Genomic DNA, 12659 nt, shown 5'->3' on the forward strand with positions numbered 1-12659 from the left:
TCCTCACACAGTTTTCTTGGAGAGGTTTCCCCAGGGATGTCGTAGCTCTTTAATTGAAATGTGCCTGTATTTCCTTTAGCTCATTAGGGAAGCTTTAAACAAGCCCAAATCTGTGGGAATCAACAGGGGAAAGTCCTCTGTTTGCCATCCATTGGCACTGTTTGCTTTTCCAAGAGTGAATTTTCCAAGAGCCACCTGGTTCAAGTGCCATGACAATTAAAGATGGGAAAAGCTGAGGGAACAGGTAAATCCTCTGTGTCCTGCCTGGGTGCCACAGGAACTCCTTGGGACAGGCAGGAGGTGGCAGGAGGTCACACTGGATCATCTGCTGGCTTCCAGTGGGGTTAAAAAACCTGTACCTGTGGCTGCCAAGGATTTAATAGTCATCAATTAATCTGCATATCATGGGCATGTGGGAGATCCAAACGAGGACAGGCTCTTGGACTGCTTTGAAAAGTCAGGTATTTCCTTGGATTAGATCAGGGGTATCCTGTGAGAACACCAGGGGTAATTAGGGGAAATTTGGGGTAATTAGGGAACTGTCCTGTCTTATTGCTTGTGTTAAACACCTCAGGCTGTGCTGCAGTTGTGATTTTAGGAAGGAATTCCTGGCTGGGAGGATGGGAAGGCCCTGGCACAGGTTGCCCAGAGAAGCTGTGGCTGCCCCTGGATCCCTGGAAGTGTCCAAGGCCAAGCTGGAGCAACCTGGGAGAGTGGAAGGTGTCCCTGCCCATGGCATGAGATGATCTTTGAGGTCCTTTCCAACCCAAACCCTTCTGTGATTCCCAGAAATGGGAGCTGGCTCGGCCCAAAATGTGCTGGCCGTGATGTTTCTTACCTCAACAGACCCGACAGATTAAAACCAAGCATGGGCCTGAATTACTTCCCTAATCAGATCCTTATAAAATACAATAAACCAACCTAAACTGAATATTCCTGTCCTCAGCAGCTGCTGTGGCCACGTGCTGGGGATGCTCCATCACTCCACGTCTCTGCAGATGTTTGAGCCCATTTTGGGCAACGTTTTTATCTCTAATGTTCGACTCACACAACCCCCAGTGCTCTCAGGTTTGTGTGGGGAGATCTCCAGCTTTTCCAGAGAGTTATTCTGTGAAATTTGCTCTTTTCCCTGCCTGGAAGGAATCCTGCAGTCAACTGGTTGTGTGTGCACCAGAGGCAAGGGAAGCAGAGCCCGGAGCTGTGTGTTATTTGCCAGGATGATCAGGAATGGGGAAGCAGCAAACTGATTAATTCTGCATGACCCAAGCAGATTATTTACCCAGTGAGAGGCTAACAAGGGATCTTTTGTCTTGTTTTGAGTCTTGCTTGCTAATCTGTTTGATTTGGCAGCTCGTAAATAACTGGTTAATAAAATTTGGGGAATATTAAACCCGAGTGGTGAGTGAAGGGCAGCCAATGCTCAAAGAAAAGGGTGCTGGAAGAGCTGGATCTTTGTTAATCGATGGGAATGGGGAACAGGGAGCAAAGCAGGGAGAGGGAAACAAAGACAGACATCAAAATGAAGGTTATGTGGCCCCAGCTGGAGTGTCCAGCTCTGAGGCCCCCAGCACAGGGAGGACACAGACCTGCTGGAGAGAGTCCAGAGGAGACCACAGAGCTGCTCCCAGGGCTGGAGCCCCTCTGCTCTGGAACCAGGCTGGGAGAGCTGGAGGGGTTCATCTGGAGAAGAGAAGGCTCCAGGGAGAGCTGAGAGCCCCTTGCAGGGCCTAAAGGGGCTCCAGGAGAGCTGGAGAGGGACTGGGGACAAGGCCTGGAGGGACAGGACACACGGAATGGCTTCTCAGTGGAATATTAGCTGGGATATGGGGAAGGAATTGCTGTCTGGGAGGGTGGGGAGGGGCTGGAATGGATTTCCCAGAGAAGCTGTGGCTGCCCCTGGATCCCTGGAAGTGTCCAAGGGCAGGTTGGATGGGGCTTGGAGCAACCTGGGCTAGTGGAAGGTGTTGGGGTTGGACCTGGATGGTCTTCAATGTCCCTTCCAACCCAAACCATTCCATGATTCCAGGATTATATTTTGAAAGAGCTTTAACTTACACTGAGAAATACTCATAACCCATTGAGCTTAAATAACCTTCTGCTCCCTGCTCCCAAAGGCATTTGGAAACACAGCCCCATTATCCCTGTTTTCCAGACACCCAGAAGTGAGGCACAGAGCAGGAGAGTCCAGGATCACAACTCGTGGCAGAGCTGAGAGTTCCTCAGCATGAGTGGCTTCACCCCCTGGAGCATCCTGGAATCTGGGCTGATTCCCACCCGGATCCTGTCCCTGCTCTGTGCTTTTATTCCCAGCTCTGTGGTTACTCCACAAGGCCTCTGACCCCAGAGGGGTCCAGGACATTAAACACATGATTCCACAGCGTTCCCTCCTGCAGGACACCTCCTTCCCTGCCCAGGATAAAGCTGTGGGACTAATGAGCAGTGAGGGGATGGGTTGTTTCCACATCCTGGGGCCGTGTGTGTGTCCTCACACTTCATTTCCTTCACACCATTCCAGGCAGTGATTAATGCTCCCAAGGACTTCTCCATGGCAACAATCAATCTGCCATTCCCAAATTTTCAAGTGCTTCACTTTGCCACATGAACAGTGTTTCCTGTTCAAAGGTGTGTGTTGTGTGTTTTTAACACGGGATTTTGGCTTAAATTCCTGTATTTCCTTTCATCCCAAAGATTCCTGAGGTGGGAGTAGCAGGGTACTTTCCCCTCCATAGGATGTGGTTGCCCATGATAATTGGGAACATTTTTGCCCTGTATTCCTATAGAGGGTCAGTGTATAAATGATGACACACTGCAAAGATGCAGGAGCTGAGGGGAGCATCCGAATCCATCGGATACTGGGAATGGGAAGGCAGGAGATCCAGGCAGACAGGAATGGGAACAGCAAGGAGCAATTTCCCTTTCAATCACCGAGCCTGTGCCCAGCAGTGTGTCCTCAGCAGAGTCCAGGATGTAAATTGGGTTTCTATTTTCGTTGCTCAGAGGTAAAACCAGCAGCAGATGGTGTTTTGAAACACTCGTAATTTTGGCTAATGGAGTCACTGCTGCCAACTGTCCTGTCCTCCACTTGGGGATGAGATGTATCATTATCAATAAATAACACCTAACAATGAGACAAAACAGACCAAACCCTCAATTCCTTGGTCCTGAGCAACTCTCACTCTCTCCAAGACTTTGTGCTCGTGTCTTTGGGTGACAAAGTGTTTTACTCCTTTCTTCTTTCTGATCCATGTTTCCAATCCTTATTTTTTTTTTAAATACACATCCTCCAGGTGCCTCCTCACCTACGGGAGTCCCATATGGCCATTAGAAACAGAACTTGCCCGTGGAGGGCTCTGCCATGGAAACTTTGATCAGAACTTCCATGAAAATTCCCGGAGCGCGGGAGTCAAAAACTGCTGCCGACTTTACACGTGTCCAGATGGTCCCTCCCGACTCCATTTGCAAGGAAAAGTGAAATGCCATCTTTTCTGGTTGTTGCAATAACCTGGAAGGCGAGCCAAGGACTTCTACCTGAGTGAGTGGGTGGTGAGAGGCCAAACACTCCCAACAAAGGAGCTCCTTGCCCTCCTGACTCTTTGGGAATGGTTCAGAGCACACGGAGAAGGTGGGAGAGAATCCAGCTGAAGGCCTGGCTTCCAAAAAAAACCCAAACAAACAAAAAAAGGAAGCAGGAGAACCCTGAAAGTGACTAAAGGGATAACCCTGAGAGTCACTAAAGCCACTCCTATGCTTTTAGGGAAAAAAAAGCACTCGGTGTTTTCCTGGAGGATCAGGGAAGAGCCAAGTGAAGGAGAGACACACAAGCCTGGAGCGACAAGTGCAGTACAAGAGGATAATTAAGCCAATTGTGTCATATTTTATTATTCCAAGTGGAGGGAATGAGCTACAGAAAGGTGCAAATGACTGTGTGGCCGTGGAGCTCATCAGGAAGCTCGTGCCCATCAGCATCCCAGGAATATCATCCCCCTCCCAGGGAAAGCAGGATCGTTTCAGTTCTCTCCACGCTTTGCTCCTCCAGACCAATTTCACTGTCAGCTCTGCCAGAGAAAGGACTGATGATTTAAAAACTTGGCCCAAAAAGCTGGAGAGCAGCAGTGGCAGTAAACATTAGTCACTGTAGCAAACTAATTTGTTTTCCATATGGCATTTTCAACGGAGTGTGGAAGATTCACAAGTGAAATAATAATTACAAATGAGGAATACTTTGAAAAAAGATGTGGTTTTCTCCCAGTGCATCACTTAAAAGGGTTTCTAATTAAGTCAATACTTGATTATGCTGGAGATGACACCGGCTGCCAAATTACAGTTTGTTGGGTTTTGTTCTCGGGGAAAGATTGTTCCCAAGGGCAGGAAAATTCCTGCATCTATTCAGCCTGCGGTGCTGCTGAGATGGAAGAGAGGTGAGAGAGGTGTTTAAATCCCTTGGGAAAACTGGGAGGTGAACATTTGCTTAATAACATTCCTGCCTGCAGTAGAGAATTTTGCTCAGCAAGATGAGGGGCTGATATTCCTGATGAAGCCAAGTCCAAGGCAGCTGCTCTGAGATCCCCTTGATCTGTTCCTGGCTAAACACAAAAAAGCCAAGTCAGAGCTGGGAATTATGCTCCAAGGGAAAAAGGGAAGGAGCTTCATGCAGATAACAAAAGATAAGATAACAGAAACACAGCACATCTTATTCTCCTTCCAAACTCTTGTTGTGGAGGGTCCTGTCACCACCTTGAGCTCTTCCCATCCAGGGGGAGGGTTCTCCTCCTCATTCCTGGTGTCCCCAGGGGTGTGTTCATCCCCCCTGTCCCCACCCAGGGCTGGTGTTTGCCCTTGGAACACTTGTGGTCACAGGGACACACCAAGTCCAGAGACATCCCAAGACCTCATGGTGTTGAATCAGTCCAAGTGTTGGCCAAAATCCCATTGACCAGGTTACAGTTCCAGCCCAGGTTCTGGAGCACTGGGAGGTTTGGGTCTGGAGGCTTGGTTTTAAAACACAAAACACAATTTTCAACCAAGATCTAAGCTCTGCCTCAGATCTCAGCTCGCTTTTCAGCCTCATCTTTTCTGCAGGGAGTTACACAGAGATTTTCCACCTGTAAAGGGGAGGAAATATGAGACCGATTTGTTCACACTCCCTTGTAACTGAGCTATTGGACAACTACACCTCAAACACTCATTTTCCACCTCACAAAGCAGGCTCAGGCCAGTTTTCCCTGATTTTCACTGCCAGTCAATCCCAGGGAACTTGCAGCAGTGCCACATCCCCAGGCCACCAAGGTTTACCCCTGTGAGTGCTTTTTTTGGGTCCTACAAACGCTGATTGTGCTTTTCTTCCTTTTGTGCAACTTGGGGCTTGTCTGTTCACATCTTTATCCAAATTTGGATTGCAGTCCTGATCTTTTAATGGCTGTCCAGCACATGCCCAGAGCAGGCCCTGCTCTGAGGGCAGAACATCCTGATGGCAGCAGAACTGGGCTGAATTAATTCAATGGCCCTCCCTGAAAGGCAGCCAAGGCCTGAGGGGTCAGATCCCACAGGGAAATGTCCATTCCCATCACATTTGCTCTTCAGGCACCTCAGAACACTTCCAGGGTAAGATTTTTCAGAAGAACCAGCAGAGAATGTAAATCTTTCTCTCACTCAGCTCGTTTTGGGAAGTGCCCAGACTTCTTTTTGTCAGGATTATCCCAGAGGGCCACGCTGTGCTACGGAATATGGAGGAATATCTGCTTTTTGCAGCTGTTCCACTCAGTGGGAATTGTCACCAGAGGAGATGGACAAGTTATTTCCTGGATTCACGGAAAGATTTGGGTTGGAAGGGACTTTAAAGACCATCCAGTTCCAACCCCAACACATTCCACTATCCCAGGTTGCTCCAAGCCCTGTCCAACCCGGCCTTGGACACTTCCAGGGATCCAGGGGCAGTCACAACCTTGATACTGAGACTGTGTGATACCACACTGGGAATGTAAACACAGCATATCCTCAATATGTAAGTCAGAGAAACAGTTCCCTCTTTGCACAACTCAGTCCATGGCCCAGCTCAGCCAAAACAGCTCGGGATTAAAGTGACAATTTAGAACTATCAAATATTTAATGATGGGAGGGGGAAAAAGCTGCTAAAACCACAAAATATCAGCAGGGTAATACCAGTTGTATCAGACAGAAACGGTGCATTAGCAGAGAGGATTCTGAGCTTTAATGTCTGGTCTGAGGCTATTCCATGTTTGGGAACACGCAGTGCTATTGCCATGGAAATTTATGAACAAACTCCTGGAGGCCACGTTTGTTTTCTATTTATTGTTTTTCCTTGACTCTCATCACTTCAGGATTACCAGTGCTGGAGGATAATTGATGCTGATTTTTTTTAATCTCCTGGTGTTGTATCATCACCATTTGCCACCGAGGTTTGGGGGGTTTTTTTCACTTTTTTTTTTTTGGTTGATGGGATTCCAGGACATCACAAAACTTGTAAAAGTCAGGGCACAGATGTCTGATGTGACCATCAGAGATATTGTCTATAAGTCACTTACATCTGCCCTCTGCCCACTTTCCCTCAGCAGGATCAGGCTGAACATGACAGATTTGGGGCACAAAGTGCCTGAAGTGCAGGGGACAGGATGAGAAACCCCGTGAGAACACAGGACAGCGAGCAGAGGAAAACCCTTGCCCCCAGGACCCCCCTGAGAAACAGCCACAATAAAATCAACTTCCACTGCCAAGGTCCTCACTTAGAACACAGGAAGAGTCACATCACATTTGAAAGATCTCAAAAGAGGATTCGATTGTGTCATTGTGCAATTCAAGTCCTTAAAGAACTTTACAGTTCAAGTCCTTAAAGAATTTTACCGTTGAGACTCTCCTGGATGTTAATTAAGGGAGATAATGCAGACAGGGTTGTTATGCTCTTTCTTAGGTGACAGCATTTTAAATGGTCCTTTTCAGCTGCTGAAAAGTCTCCTGAAATATTGCTCTGGGAGTGAAATTTTCCACAGGGTTTGTCTTCAGATCAGGGGGAGTGTATTGGAGTTGGGAAAAAGCTACTGTTTAACCCTGTGCATCAGCAGCTCCCATGGGAGGGTTAGGTTGGATTTTAGGGAAAGGTTCTTCCCACAGAGGGTGGTGGGGCACTGACCAGGCTCCCCAGGGCAGTGGGCACTTCCCAAACCTGCCAGAGCTCAGGGAGCGTTTGGACAACGCCCTCAGGGACAGGGTGGGATTGTTGGGGTGTCTGGGCAGGGCCAGGAGTTGGATCAATGCTCCTTGTGGGTCCCTCCCAGCTCAGGATATTCCGCAATTCTCTGGTTCTATAATGACAGGACACGGGAAAAGGGGATTATATCACGTGTGGAACTGCAGGGTGGGGGATTTGAGAGGGAGATCAGGGGGCTGGAATGCTGCCAGGTCACGGGATTAACCCCCTTGCTGCTGGGAAATGCCGAGGGGTCTCTGATGGGCCCGAGCGTCGAGGAGCTCCCGCGTTCCCGTCTCATCTCCAGCAGGAGAGGGGGAATTAGTTTACTCTCTCTCTCTGTCACAAAAGATCTCCCTTCCCAGGCAGATGTTGGCTGCCAGTGGGAAGCTGAGAAACGCCAGTTTTAATTAAAAGCTTTATTTTCAAATACAACCCGGAGATTACAAGCGGCAAGAAGGGACTTCTCCGCTGGGAGGCTTCGGTGTGAGGCCCTGAGCAAAACAGCAGTAATTGAAAGACAAGGCCTAATTCCCCTTCTCCCAGCTGGGTCTAACACGAGGCAGGGACATCAATCCAGCCCTTGAAGGAGGGCTGGCAGCACCATTGCCTCTGTTGTTGGAGGGAAAGCAGCCAGAGCAAGGCTCTTCCACCCTCCTGTCCCTTCTCTGTCAAGTCGGCTTGTGAAGGAAAAACAAAGGAGAGGGGCAGAGCTGTTGGAGGAGAAGGATGAAAGGAACCCGTGCAGATTCCCGTTGGAAAATCCTGTTTTCACATTATTTTGGTGTATCTACCCCAATCCTGGGCACTTGTCCACTCCCAGGTGGTTCTGGGTCACAGGGAGGCTTCTCTGGGTTCAGGTTGCTGTGGCAGCCTCAGCCATTTTCCACCTCAAGTGAACACGTAGGAAAAATGGGATAACACCAGCCATGAGCACTCTGTGCTGCTTTACCTAGATGGAGAGTCTCCAGGGCTTTCGTTGGACACTTTTAAAGGAATTCATCTTTAAAGGAATTCACTTTTAAAGGAATTCTTTTCTTGTTTTAAAGGAAAAACTCCGCTCGTATCAACAGCTCCATCTGTTCCACAACTCAGCCTCAACAAACCCACTCTCTGTCTGTAGGTTTGTGTTGCCTGCACATCAACTTCTGACTTCCTGATGGGACTGCCCCCCTGCTCCTCACACTTAATGCCAGTGAAAATAAAGATGCAGAAGGAATTATCTCCCTTTGGGATGTGATGTAATCCCAGATTTCAGTCATCCTGTTGTGCAGGCACAACTTCAGCAGCACTGACCAAAGTTTCCCTGCAGTTCAGTCTCTCCTGGCAGCAACTGTGCCTTACACATTCCCATGATCCTGCAGAGCTGCATCCAGGCAGGATCACCCCTGAGATCACACCGGAATGCTCGAGGCTTTATCCATCCCCACCTTGGGAACTCCCAAGGATGGAGAGCACACAGCATTGCTGGGACACTTCAAATGCCTGACTGGTCTCATCATGGCAAAATTCTTCCTTTTTTTCCAGTCTGAGCCTCTCCTGCTTCAGTGCCCTCTCTGTCCAGTACTCCCACAGTGCATCACCAGGAGAAGCCAGGTTAAACTGGTCAGGAATGGTTTATGTTGGGAAATCCATGCTAACCCTTCCTGATTACTTTATTCTCCTTCTTGCCCCCAAGGATACATTGCAAGAAGATTTCCACCGTGGTTTTCCCAGGGAATGACCTTTACATGCCCAGATCATCCTTTTGGCCTTCTATGTTTTTTGTCAGGAGAGTCCCAGAATCAAAAAGTTGTTTGGGTTGGAAGGGACCTTAAAGATCATCTCATTCCAACCCCCTGCCACAGGCAGGGACACCTTCCACTAGCCCAGGTTGCTCCAACCTGGCCTTGGGCACTTCCAGGGATCCAGGGGCAGCCACAGCTTCTCTGGGCAACAATCTTTGTGGAAATTCAGGTCACCTTATCTATGAAGTTCTCTTTACACATGAAAACAGATTTAATAACAACAAAAGAAGAATGCAGTTTTTTCTTGGGCTGATGAAGAAATATGGATTTCCTTTTAAAGACATCCTATTTTGGTCAAAACAGTGGGGAAATCAAGAGTTAAAAGCAGGACTGCAAAGGCCCTTCAGAGAATCACAGAATATCCTGAGTTGGGAGGGACCCACAAGGAGCATTGATCCTCCAACTCCTGGCCCTGCACAGACCCTCCAACAATCCCACCCTGTCCTTGAGGGCATTGTCCAAACACTCCTGGAGCTCTGGCAGCCTTGGGAAGTGCCCACTGCTCTGGGGAGCCTGGTCAGTGCCCAACCACCCTCTGGGGGAAGAACCTTTCCCTAAAATCCAATCTAAACCCCCCGGCACAGCTCCAGCCATTCCCTGGGTCCCACCCCTGCTCACAGGGAGCAGAGATCGGCGCCTGACTCTTGTAAGAGTTGAGGATCCTTAGATGAGGCAGCAGGAGGGTCAGCCATGCCATGGATTTATGGGAACACACATCCCAGGCTGTGCTTGCCCTCTCATGAATCCCAGAATCCCAGAATCAGCCGGGTTGGAAAAGCCCTCTGAGATCATCCAACCCTTGATCCAACCCCGCCGTGGTTCCCAGCCCATGGCACTGATGCCACATCCAGTCTGTCCTTAAACACCTCCAGGGATGGAGAATCCCCCACTTCCCTGGGCAGCCCATTCCAATGGCTGAGCACCCTCTCTGCAAAGAAATTCTTCCTGATATCCAATCTAAACCTCCCCTGGCACAACTTGAGACCGAGCCCTCTTGTCTTGCTGATGGTTGCCTGGGAGAAGAGCCCAACCCCCCCGGCTCCCCCCTCCTGGCAGGGAGTTGCAGAGAGTGAGGAGGTCTCCCCTGAGCCTCCTCCTCTCCAGGCTGAGCCCCCCCAGCTCCCTCAGCCTCTCCTCCCAGCACTTGTGCTCCAGTCCCTTCATATGACATCCCTGTGACCCTTTTGCCAAGTCCTTGTTTTTAGTTTCTAACAACCTGAACTTGTCAAAACCAGACCTGCAGGGCTTTTCCTCCTCCTTCCCAGCCCCTTTTTCCCTGCCTCTCCCAAGCCCCACTGCTGCTGTACCATATCAGGCTCTGTACATATATTTAAATGTAATAAGATAGATTACAAGAACTGATTTTCCCCAGGGCCAGGTCGATAAGGCTGTATAAGCAGGGAATATACAATGGATGGGGAAGAGCTGGCTGGAGTAGATTAATTAATGAGATGCAGCAGAGAAACATCCAAGGAACCACAGCCCTTCTCAGCTCACCTGAGCTATTAAGGGAATCTCTGGTGGCATCGAATGCTCGCTGCCAACCCAACAATACACAAATTTCTCTCGGAGTAATCACAGCAGTGGCAGAGCTTTTGAAGATCCAAAGGTTACTCTGCCCTTACTCTTGCAAGGAGAAATCACAGTGGGAAGTAAATAAACTTTTGAACAGCACAGCACTGACCTACCTAATCTTTGTTGCGATCTAAGGGGGGGAAATAAAGAACCTGCTGGAAATTCTCGGACCGGCTTTTTTTGTTTCCCAGGGATATTCAGTGTTTGGAAACAACAGAGGGGAAAAAAGAGGGAAAGAAAAAAGAGATGCTGCTCTTTGGCAGTATTGGGAAAAATATATTGGGTCATCTGTATGAATTAATGTATTTTTATTCATAGAATCAGAGAGCTGTTAAGGGTGGGAAAGGCCTTCATGATCAAGTCCAAATGTCAACCCAGTACCAGCACCGTGTGCACCATTAAACTGCATCCTCAAGTGCCACCTCGACTCGTTTTTTGAACACTTCCAGGGATGGGGAGTCCACTCCTGCCCTGGGCAGCTGAACCAGGGTTGGACAGCCCTTTCCAGGAAGGAATTTTCCTTAATATCCAACTTGACCCTCCCCTGGCACAGCCTGAGGCCGTTCCCTCTCCTCCTGGCCCTTGTTCCCTGGGAGCAGAGCCTGATCCCCCCTCCTGGCAGGGACTTACAGAGCCAGAAGGTCCCCCCTGACCCCCCTTTGCTCCAGGCTGAGCCCCCCCAGCTCCCTCAGGAATTCTCCAGCCCCTTCCCAGCTCCCTTCCCTTCCCTGCACACGCTCCAGCCCCTCCGTGTCTCTCCTGTCTGAGGGGCCCAGAACTGCCCCCGGGATTCCAGGGGGACCTCCCCAGGTCCCAGCACAGGGAACAATCCCTGCCCTGCTCCTGCTGGACACACTATTCCTGATCCAATCCAGGATCCATTGGCCTCCTGCCCCCCTGGGCTCATGTCCAGCCGCTCTCACCAGCACCCCCAGGGCCTTTTCCAGCTCTCCAGCCCCTCTGGCCCAGCCTGGAGCTGCAGGGGGTTGTTGTGACCCAAGGGCAGGACCTGGCACTTCACCCTGGCTTAAATGGTTTAAAGTTTGGCCCAGCCCTGCTGTGACACGTTGTGCTGTGACTGTAACTCCAGGATCATTTCAGTTGAACAGGGTGAATGAGAACAGGCTGGACACAGAAGAACCAGAGCTCCAGCCCTGCATTTCCATCCTGGCTGTGATTTCCCAGGCTCAGCCACAGAGCAGTAAGATTTTCCTAACAGGTTGCTTGACCTTTTCATTACTATTATTTATGGGCCAGTAATGTGCAGCCTCTTTTAAACCCTGCACTGAGCACTGCTGGGTGAGAGGTTGATATTTTAAGGGAACTTTCCTCTGCTTCAAGTTTATTATGGCTGAATGCAGTCCTGTCAACATCTGACATTTATAGACTGCATTTAACCTCTGCTAATCCCTGAACATTTTGCAAATGAAGGATCCAGGTGCTCAGCTGCTGGGAGTTTTCACACCTTCATTGTTATCACCAGAGACATCCTAATTTACACCAAATGTCTCTGTGTGGCCAAGCAAGGCAATGTCCTTAATCAGAACAACAGATTCTTCCACAGGAAACAAACTTTGGGACACTTTGCTGCTTCTTTATGATTTTTCCTGATCTCCAGGAGGGATGGGGATGCCCACACCTTGCCTGTGTCTTCCAACTTTTTTTTCCTAATCAATTTATCAGCATTTCTCCCTCCTTTATATCCTTTGACAGCCACAGCAGCTCAACACAGTTGTGATCATAAAATCACACAATGCTTTGGGTTGGAAGAGACCCTAAAAACTCATCTTGTTTTTAGGGCAAGGGCACCTTCTACTATCCCAGGTGGCTCCAAGCCCTGTCCAACCTGGCCTTGGATGTGTCTCTGAAGCTCCTGCCCACATAATTTTCCTGCTTTAGGAGTGGACGCTGCTCCAGGAACAAAATGTTCCTTTATTTTTGGTGGCTGGTTCAAAACAAGGAATAAATATTCTGAGACTCTGGGAATTGCTGGGTGTGAACTTGCAGTGCAGTTTGCTGCCCTGAGATATTGTGATTCATGAAACATCAGAATCTTTTTTTCCATTTTTGGTGTGAAAACCACTTTAACCCTGTAT

At 49.1% G+C, this 12659-nt stretch overlaps 1 long non-coding RNA gene across 3 annotated transcripts in view; it reads right to left on the reverse strand.

Moving 5' to 3' along the window:
• Positions 1–12659, reverse strand: part of LOC127462933 (uncharacterized) — a 38073-nt gene continuing 25414 nt past the window's right edge. For all 3 annotated transcript variants that reach the window (XR_007900599.1, XR_007900598.1, XR_007900600.1), the window contains one exon: positions 1–365. This is a non-coding gene — a long non-coding RNA (uncharacterized LOC127462933). The remainder of the gene's footprint in view (positions 366–12659) is intronic.

The sequence above is a fragment of the Manacus candei genome, unplaced genomic scaffold (assembly GCF_025592945.1).
Source record: "Manacus candei isolate 608988 ecotype Guabito, Panama unplaced genomic scaffold, ASM2559294v1 h1tg000146l, whole genome shotgun sequence".
NCBI lineage: Eukaryota > Metazoa > Chordata > Aves > Passeriformes > Pipridae > Manacus > Manacus candei.